General features: G+C 38.2%; 2 protein-coding genes, 1 long non-coding RNA gene and 1 other non-coding gene across 7 annotated transcripts in view; 2 read left to right on the top strand and 2 right to left on the bottom strand.

Moving 5' to 3' along the window:
- The window catches only part of LOC137487288 (uncharacterized), a 371,338-nt gene that overhangs the window by 9,418 nt on the left and 349,818 nt on the right, over positions 1-12,102 (bottom strand). The window lies entirely within an intron of this gene.
- Positions 1-12,102, top strand: part of znf1069 (zinc finger protein 1069) — a 616,019-nt gene that overhangs the window by 313,057 nt on the left and 290,860 nt on the right. The window lies entirely within an intron of this gene.
- Positions 1,842-1,915, top strand: trnat-agu (transfer RNA threonine (anticodon AGU)). The gene has a single exon. It is a non-coding gene; the product is annotated as a tRNA-Thr (tRNA).
- Positions 4,162-7,768, bottom strand: LOC108183702 (uncharacterized). 2 transcript variants are annotated; one of them, XR_011011025.2, is made up of 4 exons: positions 7,706-7,768; positions 7,315-7,378; positions 6,897-7,026; positions 4,162-5,958 (listed from the first exon to the last, which is right to left on the bottom strand). It is a non-coding gene; the product is annotated as an uncharacterized lncRNA (long non-coding RNA). The 2 variants fall into 2 exon arrangements; XR_012402732.1 differs by having other exon boundaries at positions 7,315-7,768.

Raw genomic sequence — 12,102 nt, 5'->3', positions numbered from 1 at the left:
TGCGCAGGGGAGGCAAAAAAAAAAAAATAACACAAGAAGAGGAGGAAAAACGCGACAAAGACAGAGGTAATGTTACAACAAAGATGATTATTTTACTGTATCCGTGATCGATGACGCCATTAATTAGCTAGACACATACTTGTCAACTCTCCGGTTTTCCCAGCTATCATCAAGTTTAAGTATTTCCCCGTAGTTGCCCTGTATGTTTAAACTTTCTATGAATAGTGAAAGTACTGTCAAAACAGAGCCGATCTCAAATGTGATATACATTGCAAGAGCTGTGCAAGAGAATTGTGCTTTCGCTTTATTTTGGCTTGAAAGAATGTTAATAAAAATGTCTGCATTCACTTTTTTCCTGTTAAAGCTGTGCGTCGATCGACGCAACCCCTGAATCAGTGTATGCATGCAGTCTGACTACTGGACGTGCTCTGTATGATATACTGTTCCCAGATCCGCTTCTGTACACGCAATTTAAAGATGAGCGAAAGTTTAGCATACTTTGGGGATTTATGTGTGTTTAAACAGACACATACATTTAATAATATGTAAACATGTTTGTTCTGCTTGTATTATTTTTAAAAACACAACATTTTTTTTTTCTTAAATGAGCACAAACAGTTACTAAACTAATCGAATGCTTTCATTAGCCTATAGATCTGTGCATTCTTATGCCGAGTTCGGACTGCATGATTTTCAAAGTGATTGTGTCACAGATGTTTTCACACTGCTTGACTATCTGGGCTAGCGTTTCATCGCTGCTTTGTTTACACTGCAAGATTGATCGGCGACTGGGACATTCACATTGCATGACTTTACTATAGGAAGAATCGCTGACAACTTCGTCCAAACTACGTCTCAGCCAAAAACACGTAGTATATCTTTTGTTATTAACTACATAATGAGAAAGAAGCCTTTAATGGGGTAGAGCATGTACATGTTTGCTCACCTGGGTTTAAAGGGAATTAGCCATTTCTCCTCAACGTTGATAATAAACTAATTTCTTTCTGTATGAAACGTCAAACAGACACGGTTGCTCCTGAGTCCTGTCAAACCTCCACTAGTTTTTCCTCCATTTCGTGGGTCCAAATAAACCGAAAAAGAGCGCTTTTAACTTCTCCCCAGCCTCCCGCTGGCCTGCAGCAGGTATACACACACGCACACACAAGTGAAAGCTGCTCTCTCATTGGCTGTAGGCGATCGCTGATGTTATTTTCAGTCAAAACTCAATTCACATGGCATGATTTAAATCGCCGACAGCTCCAGATATTCAGCATGCCAAATATCTCACAGGCATCGGCGACTTATCTGCGATTCTCTCAGATCGCGTCTTTGATAGTTCATACTGTGTGATTGTCACTCACGTGCACAAGCGGCGATTTGCCTGTGATTTCAGGCATTTGTCGGCGATTTCCCAAAACCTGTCGGCGAGCCAAAATCGGGGCTAAAATCACGCAGTCTGAACTCGACATTACAGTAACACCTCTGTTATCAAAAAACAAAATAAGAGATTGCTGCTCTTCACTAAATAACTGTAGTAATGCTAATCAAAATTTAAATTCAGTAAAAAGTGAATGGGATTTTATAACTTTATTTATTTTCTGTATAGGCCATTGGTTTTATTAGGCAAAATATTTCGTGTTATTGTTAATATTTTCTAATGTTTGCTATGTCTTCTTTTTAAAGCTAATTGTTGTCCCATATTTTTACATCCCAGTGTTGAGAGGTATGGCATAACATGGTTTGCTAATCAATAAATAGCAACCTCTTTGGTTGCTATTTTAAGACTGGCTGTCTTTTTTTAGTCTCTTTGTGCAAAAACGTCTAGCCCTGTTTTCAGCATTGTTACTGTGGCTTAGTTGGTCAAAGTGCCTGTCTAGTAAACAGGAGATCCTGGGTTCGAATCCCAGCAGTGCCTAATGTACAGTTTCCAGAGTTGCTTCTTCTCAAGATTTACAAGTGTTTACGCAGCAAGCTGTTTAGCAGTGTGGTACTTAACAAAACTCAAATCCTTAAGAACGCTGCTCGTTCAAGAGGGCTTTGGACAATGTCTTTATAAAACATGGTGTGGTAATGCCTAACCAATTAGACTTTAATATTTCAAGTCCAGACATTCACACATGCAGCGCTACCGCTGTAAGTTGTTTTTTTTTCTTTTTTTGATTAAACAATTAGCTCCTGTCTGACGCTGTGGCTTAGTTGGTCAAAGTGCTTCTCTAGTAAACAGAAGATTCTGGGTTTGAACCCCAGCAGTGCCTAGTCCGTAGTGCGATTGGCTTTTATAGGCCAGAGAGTACCAAAAAGTGCTTTCTGTGGAACAGTGCTGGAGCACTCAAGCTCTCCGGTGCAATCAATAGCGTCGGACTTCTAGGCTGTGAGCTGAGTCATGCAAAGGTTGTGGGTTCGAGTCCCACCAGAGTCGCAAGTTTTGCCCCTATTCTTCACTTGACTCAGGTGTGGTGAGTTTCCATCATTTTACGCATCTGTACATCCAGTTTTGCTTCTTTCCTTCATTGCTCAGTGCAGGCTTAGATACTAGGGGTACTCTACAATGAAGCTGATGACTTACAGTTTTTTCTTAGTTGTTTACACACAATTACTTGTACTACAGACACAATTTCTACAACATGTGTAACTGATGCACCAACCCCCTGAACCAATTCTGCTAAACTACAAGCACAATTCCTGCTTTACACTCAAATTGCAGGTTTACAACACACTTTTTTCAAAACACTACACACAATTTTCTGCATATTACACAATTTTCATGCAAAAAAATCTTTTGTTTTCACAAGGAACACACTGACAGTCTGTTTCTTAACAAAACTCAAATCCTTAAGAACGCTGCTCGTTGAAGAGGGCTTTGGACAATGGCTTTATATCGCATGGTGGGGTAATGTGTAACCAATTGGACTTTAATATTTCAAGTCGAGACATTCACACGTGCAGCGCTACTGTTGTAAGACAGGGGCAAAACAAATTGTCCTTGTCTGTCGTTGTGGCTTAGTTGGTCAAAGTGCCTGTCTAGTAAACCGGACATCCTGGGTTTGAATCCCAGCAGTGACTTGTTTGCAGTGAGCTGTTCTTTTATGGGTCAGAGAGTACTCAGGCTTTGTGGCGCAATGGATAGCGCAGTGGACTTCTAGGCTGTGAGCTGAGTCATTAAAAGGTTGTGGGTTCGAGTCGCAAGCATTATCCATTTTCTTCACTGAGTTAGGAGTGGTGCGTTTCCATCATTATAGGCATCTGTCCATCCAGTTTTGCTTTTTTTCTTTCATTGCGCAGTGCAGGCTCAGATACTAGGGGTACTCTACAATGAAGCTGATGACTTAATTGAGATGTTTTAAATAAGGGAGATTGGAAAGCGGTGCAGGGCAGAGTGGGCTTAAAAAAGGCTCGAAGGCAACCTGTGATTTTGGGGAAAAGTAACTGCCACCTATTGTTGAGATCAAGCCTTTTGGGTTTGTCGTACAAAACCCTCTTTATGCATGTGCAAAGTAACTGAGTAGAAAGCATAGTAAATTTTGCTCCCCCCCCACTGTCTTAGATGAAACTGCGTTTTGGTTTTTTCTTTTAGTGTTAAGACTAAGTTGGCCAGAGCACCTGTCTTGGGAACAGCAGGTGCTAGGTTCAAATCCAAACTGCACCTTTCCCTCAGATTATGGGAGAGTGGCTTTCTGATCTGAAAATCTTTCAATGGCCAATAGCATATGTTTGTCCAGATTTTCCATTTTCTGCATCCTGACATGCTGGTTTTTGTGTTTTATCCCAGCCGGCATTTCAACGGTGATTCAACGTTGAATCAACGTCAGGTCTATGGTTGGATCAACGTTGAATTACCTTTCGATTTTGCAAATTGGATCAACGTTTATATAGTGACGTTGTTTCACCGTCGGACCACCACCGGTGATTCACCGTTGAAATCACAACGTTGTTTCACTCTTACCTTTTTCATGGGTGAATTATGGTCGTTTTGTAGACGTTGAATGAAGGTTGAATTACCTTTCGATTTTGCAAATTGGATCAACGTTGATACCGTGACGTTGTTTCACCGTCATACATTTCAACGTAAGTTAAATAGAAATTACATACAACGCAAAGTCCATAAATATAGCAAACACATTTTTACTAATTAAAGATACACGACACAAATACACAACTTAGCCTGTGTATCAATTTATTTAATACACACCTCATTATTTCAATTATTCTAAATATACAGCAACATTTACAGCATACATAGTTCATTAAAACCATGCAGGTTACTATACATGCTGTACACTCAAATACAGAAAAAGGCATACAATTAGTCACTTTTTAATTAGGTTTCATGAATTAAAGTTAAAGTTTACTAACATGAACAAAGAACAAATACTTGTACAGCATTTATTAATCATTTAATTAATTGAAATATGTCCCGATGCTATTAAAATCAAAATGTATGCTTGTTAACATCAATGCACTGAGCTGACATGAACTGTACTTTCTTTATATGAAAGATGCTTTATTGTTCTTTGTTCATGTTAGTAAATACATTAACACTTACTAATACAACCTTATTGTAAAGTGTTACCGTCTTCAGAAAGACAGATACTAACTAAATTAAACTAAGTAACTAAACTACGCTTCAACCATCACAGTCTCCAAAATACAATTCCGTTTACAAAGTTTACAAAATACCCATTTTTAAAGTGGCTGCAGTAAAAAATAAAATAAAAAACATCACTCACAACTAAGAATCACAAGTGAAATACATTACATCTGTTTGAGGTTTTATAGGTTGAGAGAAACACTTGAGGTAAAAGATGGCACTGGGGACAAAGAATCAAGTGTAAAACTAAAACATCTATATCAGTCTAGCACTTAAATACATATTTATTTCTCAAACACCAGGTGAGTTTCCTACAAAATCAATAATGAGGTTTGCTATTCCAATTCATTGTGAATGAATGGCTTCACTTTCACAATAGTGAAAACTCAAGCTATAATCTAAACCTGACATTACTCCTTCACTTTGCATGTCTGCATGCTAAATATTTAGTAGTTTTTTGTTGTTGTTTTTTTGCATAAAGTACATCTATTGTGTTTAGCATTACTGCAGCAAAACTGAGCACCTGTGACAGTGGAACATGTAGACAAATATTTCAGTAAATCATCAAGAAAATGTGTAGAATATATGGTTTGATTCTCTCTCACAAACACAACAGTAAAAGCAATTTGTTATTCCATTATTATTAGTAGTATCATAAAAATTGCATGTTCACATGGGTCTTATAATAATGGCTCACATTTGTGAATGTAGGACCACTATTTCACTATTACATGTCACATTAAGTGTTCATATAGGTTCTGTTATTAAGTACTTGTGTCATCCCAGAGACCTGTTAATCTTCAAAACACAAACTAAAATATTTTAGATTAAATGCTCCTCATCCTCTACAGACAGCAATAGTTTCAAGATGGTCATTGTCAAGAAAAGGCACAAAACACATTGTCAAAACGTTCCATGTGACTTCAGTGATTTCAACTGTGAACCTACCAAGCTCCAACAACACTTTAGTGAGGCAAAACAAAACAGTAAATACAAATGTGTTTGCGTATATCTCTCCCGCATCAGATCAGCGTGTGTGTTTACTACGAGCAGTAAGCACACACCATGACCTGTTGTGGCAAAGGCAAACAAGTTATACAGTACTTACTGTGATTTAACCTTTATGACAAATGTACTGGACCTGTTACACATATCACTATCTTTTATGAACACAAATTTCACTGTAACGGATGCTATTGTTTTGCTCCAGTAATACCTTCAGAGAACACCATACTAGTCAGACATCCATACAAAAGCAGAGAGTTTGGTCTTGTGTAGCAGAACTGCAATAGATGTCTGTCTGTCCAGGCTGACACTGGTTCAGGCCATCAGTATGTCCTTGATGCCCTCAAATGAAGCTTCCAGAAAACCTGCAATAAATGAAATACGAGGTTACAACTAAGTTGGTATCTGCTATTATACAAAGTGAAATTCAAATATTTATTTTTAATTGAATCCGAATTTGTCTTATAATAATCGCCACACTCAATAATTTTGACTCATCCATCTGAATATTCCTAACTAAGAGAAGTGAAGAATTAGGTGTGATATCGTCAGGAAGCCCTTCGCCACCACCGGTGCCAGCATTTCCAGAATTCAAATTTCAGATTCTCAAAAAAATTACTTTTTTTTTTTTTTTTAACAAAGGCTGCAGTAAAGAATCATGAAACATTCAACACATCTAATAATTACAAGTTGTTGTAAACCATTACATGTACTGTAAAAGCTGTTTAAAGCTTTTTAGACATACGGGTTGAGAAAAACTCTAGAAGGAGTAGCACTTGTGCAAAAGTCTGCATGTAGGACAGAAAATTAAAGGGATAGTTTAAAATTTGTATTCTGTCGTCATTTACTGACCACGTTGAACACAAAAAAAGATATTTTGAAGAAAGCTGGAAATCTATAACCATCTACTATCAATGTTTACAGGTTTTTAGTTTTTTTTTTCAGAATAGCATCTTTTGTGTTCAACAAAATAAACTCATAATGGTTTTAAACCATTTGGGGAGTAAAATGTGAGTAAATTTTTTATTCTTGGGTGAACTATCCCTTTCAGTTGGAAAACACCAGAATTCTTAAGTAGACCCTTTTCGCAAGACAGATGATGCATTTCATTTCTCCTCTTAATCCTCAAGTTTTTAATATTAAGATTTATTTAAATAGCATGTTTATTTATTTGTTTTAATGACATTTAATAAAAACAACTTCTCAATGACATCACATGTACTGGACCTGCTACACATGTATCACTATTTTTATGAATACAAATTTCACTGTAACGGATGCTGTTGTTTTGCTCCAGTAATACCTAGTTTAGAGAACACAGTAGTAGTCAGACATCCATACAAACGCCTTGGCGTGGAGTAGCAGAACTGCAGTCTGTCCAGGCTGACACAGGTTTAGGCCATCTGCGTGTTCTTGATGCCCCTCAACTGGACCTTCCAGAAAACCCAGAAAGTTAAAACCCATTACACCTCTTATCTGCTACTATACAAACTGTAATTTAAGCATTAATTTCTCACTAAATACATATTTGTTCCCCAATACTGTCACATAGTATAACATCACAACATGATTTCACAATAATAATATCAATATAACAATATAGGCTAATATCGCAACATAGCCTAACAATCAATAAACAAACAAATTAGAAAGAGAATATTACCAGCCAAAGCACCAATAAGATTCAACAGATAGCCTAGTTAAAGGTAAAGTAAACTTACATGGACAAAGCCTTTTCCATTCAATGCTGTGCAAGTTAGTGCGTCTCTGGAGTAAGTTACATGTCTAAAAGCAAAAACAACAACAACAGTGAAACGACAGCAGTTCACTTTGTAATAATAACACTAATGATGCAGCGTATAAAAGGATATTGTTTTATAACGTTGCTCAGTAACTTTAAACTGCGTTTGGAGTTTATCGCTCTTGAATTTGCCATAAAAACGCTTTAGACTAACGTTAAACATGTGACATTACCTCGAGGTTAGCTGCTGCGTCACCGGAGCGCTTTAAAATTCGAAACACTACACCTCAAAAGTCACGTTTAAGATACACTGTGTGTAAAACAAAATCGGGGGGTAAATAAAACATTAAAGCATCTAAAAACACGCTTACCTCTGAATTCTGCTGCACTGCAGGTCAGGTGTTCGTAATTAAGTGAAGTGAAGCGCTGCGCGTGGCCGCGTGCGCCGAGTCCTCCGATACCATGGTAACCAAACATGTTGAATATTGGGTGAAGCCATGACGTTAATTCAACATACAGATCATGATAAAAAAATGTCAACGTTGATTTGTACAAGGATTTCTGTAACTTTTTTAAACCATTTATCATTCAACATTGTTTCAACATTAAAGCAACTACTGACGTATTTTCAACCACATTTCAACGTTGAAGCCTGGTCATATGCAGGCTGTTTTTCAATCGTTCAACATTAAATGTTCTATCAACATTATTTCAACGTTCAAAACACATCTGACCTTATTTCAACCATATTTCAACGTTGAAGGTCGGTCGTGTGCCGGCTGGGATTGTTTTTTCTTCATCAATTTTTGTTATCGGGCAAATGTCTCTTACAGTTAAACAACCTCTTTTGGTTGCCATTTTAAGACTTGCTGTCTTTTTTTTAGTTTCTTTGTGCAAAATCATCTTTCCCTTTTCAGCGTTAGCGCTGTCGCTTAGTTGGTCAAAGTGCCTGTTTAGTAAACAAGACATCCTGGGTTCATGTAGTGCCAAATGTACAGGTGCCAGAATTGCTTCTTCTTAAGAGTTACAAGTGTTTACGCAGCGAGCTGTTTAGCAGTCTGTTTCTTAAAAAAACTCAAAACCTTACAGGTTTTTCCAATTGTTTACACACAATTAATTGTACTTCAGACACAATGACTACAACATGTAACATGCACCAACCCCCTGAACCATCTCTGCTAAATTACAAGCACAATTCCTGCTTTACACCCAAATTGCAGGATTAAAACACCTTTTTTTTTAAAAACACTACAGACAATTCTCTGCATTTTGCACAGTTTAATGCAGAAAATCTATTGTTTTCAGAAGGAACACACTGTCATTCACAATTCTAAAGTCAGTTGTCCTACTTTGCATACTAACTCATCACATGAGTAAACACCTGTCACACAGAATTACAATTTAGAAATCAGAGCTCATCTGGTTCATAACTGGTTCTCGGCCAACTCATTTTTTTTTTAGTTGTTCATCTCCCTCTCCATATTCTCCATTCCTCAAACCTATTGAGGATTTTTTTTCTCCCTGGAGATGTAAAGTGTATGACCGAAATCCACACACACGTATACCCCTTCTCCAAGCTATAGCAGTTGATGCTTTTCGAGACTGGATTTGCCATGCAAGGTAACAAGTCAGAAATCCTCATTTAACAATTGAGTCAGAATATACCTTAAAAAGCTGAAGCATTGAAGCAGGGCTTTTGCTTCATTTGGACTCTGGACTTCTGCAAGGGTTCATCCAGGATTTGAACCCAGGAGCTCTCGCACCTTAAGCGAGAATCATATCCCTAGACCAACAAGCCACTGCAAGATCGCACCGTACATGGCAAAACTATCTGCTGACAAACCAGCATTCTCAGAAAAAGGCCTCTGTGTAAGCCACAACGCCTTTACAAAACAGCAGACAACTGTAAGGGCTCAACCAAAATTTTAACCTGGGATTTCTCACGGCATGATTGAGAATCATACTCCTAGACCAGCAAGCCACTATGCAAGGAATGATTTATGTGGTGACACTATCTGGGGTCCGTTCTTCGTACCTCGCTTAAATGATCTAGGATGATTTGGCAGATCCTGGATCTTTTCATCTCGATAACTGATCTCTCGCTAATTTGGTTCTTCAAACAAGTTCGCGAATCAGTTTAGAATGTCTGGATGAACTGATCTGAGATCGCTACATGTGTTGTGAAGGACAGATCTATCGATCCTCGAAATCATGATCAGCAATGCCATGATTGGCTGACGGCACATCAGCGTATTGACATCATCTGATTAATATTCAATAGTCCATGTGAGCAAAATTACATCAAATTAGCAGTAAACGGTTTGTTAAATTTGAAACGCAATAACCTTCCACATTTGTTGTGAGCTGCAGGCTTTACACTTTCATGTGTCAAGACAAGAGTATTCATCATGTATTTTAATGCATATCAGTGTATTTAGTTCTACATTTAGAGAAGATTTTCTTTATTATAGTAGGTGTTTTTTAATCAGTGTAAAGAAAAACTGGTTGTTTACAAAAGCATTTTAATATTGATAAGGCATCAGCAACTTTTGTGAAGCATCAAATCACTGGCATATTAACTGTCAAAACATGTTTATGACTGCATAAATGTATTATTGCTTTTAAAAAAAGTCACATATTGTGCATTTCTATTATACACAATTTGTACTAAAGTAATTTAAAAAGTTCATGTCAATACATTTTCTCTTTGCACCACCAGGTGGCAGTCTTTGTACTTTTATTTCGAGGGTGTAGATTGCATAAGTTTTATTAATATGTATAACTTCATTTATTGTATTAGTAACTATAAACTATATATATATACATAGTTCAAAATATTTACCATTTTCCCAAGTATATATAACTACTACTGTAAGAAAATATTAGAATTCGGTACTTACTTTCTGTATTATCTTTGCTTGAACTGAGCCGATCTAATCCTATGTATATGAATTTAACCTGCTTCCGATCAGGTTTGACCTAGCAGAACTGTTGCTATGACAACAACTCTCAGATCAACTTTGAAGAACGAAACGATCCTGGATCGGGTTAAATCGTCAATATCTAAATACAGCTAACTGAGTAATCCACATACGAAGAACGGACCCCTGCTGACAAACTGGAATTCTTCGAAAGACGATTTTATGAAAGACATAATGCCTGTAAAACGCAGGACACCTGCAAGGGCTTGTCTGGGATTTAAAACCCCGGACCTCTCGCACACGAAACGAGAATCATACCCGGGGATGTCCAAACTCAGTCCTGGAGGGCCGGTGTCCTGCATAGTTTAGCTCCAACTTCCTTCAACACACTTCAACTCCATGGAGCTTTCTAGTATATTTAGAAGAGCTTGATTAGCTGGTTTAGGTGTGTTTAATTGGTGTTGAAACTAAAATATGCCGGACACCGGTCCTCGAGGACCGAGTTTGGACACCCCTGCCCTAGACCAACGAGCCACTAAAGTGTTGACATTTTACATGGCGTCAGAAGAATCAGATAGTCAGAAATTTTTCTCTAACAAATCAAGGGCACCCTAAGCGAGAATCATACCCCTAGACCACCGAGCCACTGCAAAACAGCAACTTTACATGGCGACACTATCTGCCGACAAACTGGCATTCTCAGAAAAAGGCATCTGTGTAAGCCACAACGCCCTTACAAAACAGCAGACAACTGTAGGGGCTCAACCGAAATTTGAACCTGGGATTTGTCATGGCATGAACGAGAATCATACTCCAAGACCAGCAAGCCACTTTGCAAGAAATTTTTTATGTGGTGACACTATCTGCTGACAAACTGGAAATCTTTGAAACACCTTTTTATAAAAGCCATAATTTTGAACCCAGGACCTCTCGCACCAAAAGCGTGAATCATACCCCTAGAAAAACAAGCCACTAAAATCTGAAGTTTTCACATGGCATCAGAAGCAGCAGATAGTCAGAAATCAAGTGCAGAGAATTTGTAAGATGGAGGAAGAGAGTCTGAAACAATGGTGGATAGTCTATTGGGTGAGAGAGAGCGTAGGTTTCTGCGAAAGTCAACTTGTTTTGGAGTGTGTGGTGGCTCAGGAGTCCTGTGTATGTTGAGAGACAAAAGGAAATGATCCGATGTGTGTAGTGGAGTTACTAGTGTTTGATCAGTGAAGCAATGTCGAGTGTAAATAAGATCAGTAGCAGAAGTAGGTGCTCTTTTGAGGTCAAAAGAGGCAAGCAGAGTCTGGAAGTCAGTAGCTTGAGGTTTTTCAATGTGGATGTTGAAGTCACCTAGCACCAACAAGGGAGTGTCATAAACAGAAAAAGATGAGAGAAGAACATCCAGTTCATCTAAGAAGTGACCTAATGTACCTGGTGGGCGGTAGATGACAACCACATTTATGTAGAAGGAGTGGATAATGGTGGCTGCATGGAATTCAAAGGAGCTGATCTTTGCCAGTGACTATCTCTGAGTAAATTTCCATTCTTTGGAAATCAGTAGTCCAGTTCCACCCCCTCTCCCTGTCTGACGAGGAGTGTGGGAGAAAGAGAAATTAGCAGAAAGAGTAGCATGTGTAGCAGTGTCCTCCGGAATCAACCAGGTCTCACTTAGAGCCATGAGATTATAGTCAGAATGTGTAGCTATGGAGGTAATAAAATCTGCCTTGTGAACAGCAGATTGACAATTTCAGAGGCCCACGGAGAGAGAGTTGTGAAATAGCAGATGCATGTATTGAACGAAGGTTGTGATAATTATGCCTGGAGAGCACCTCCCGTGCTTTGCGAGTGTTAGTAAC

Source organism: Danio rerio, chromosome 4, assembly GCF_049306965.1.
Source record: "Danio rerio strain Tuebingen ecotype United States chromosome 4, GRCz12tu, whole genome shotgun sequence".
NCBI lineage: Eukaryota > Metazoa > Chordata > Actinopteri > Cypriniformes > Danionidae > Danio > Danio rerio.
The sequence above is the reverse complement of the archived record's forward strand: the minus strand, read 5'-3'. Positions and strand labels throughout refer to the sequence as shown.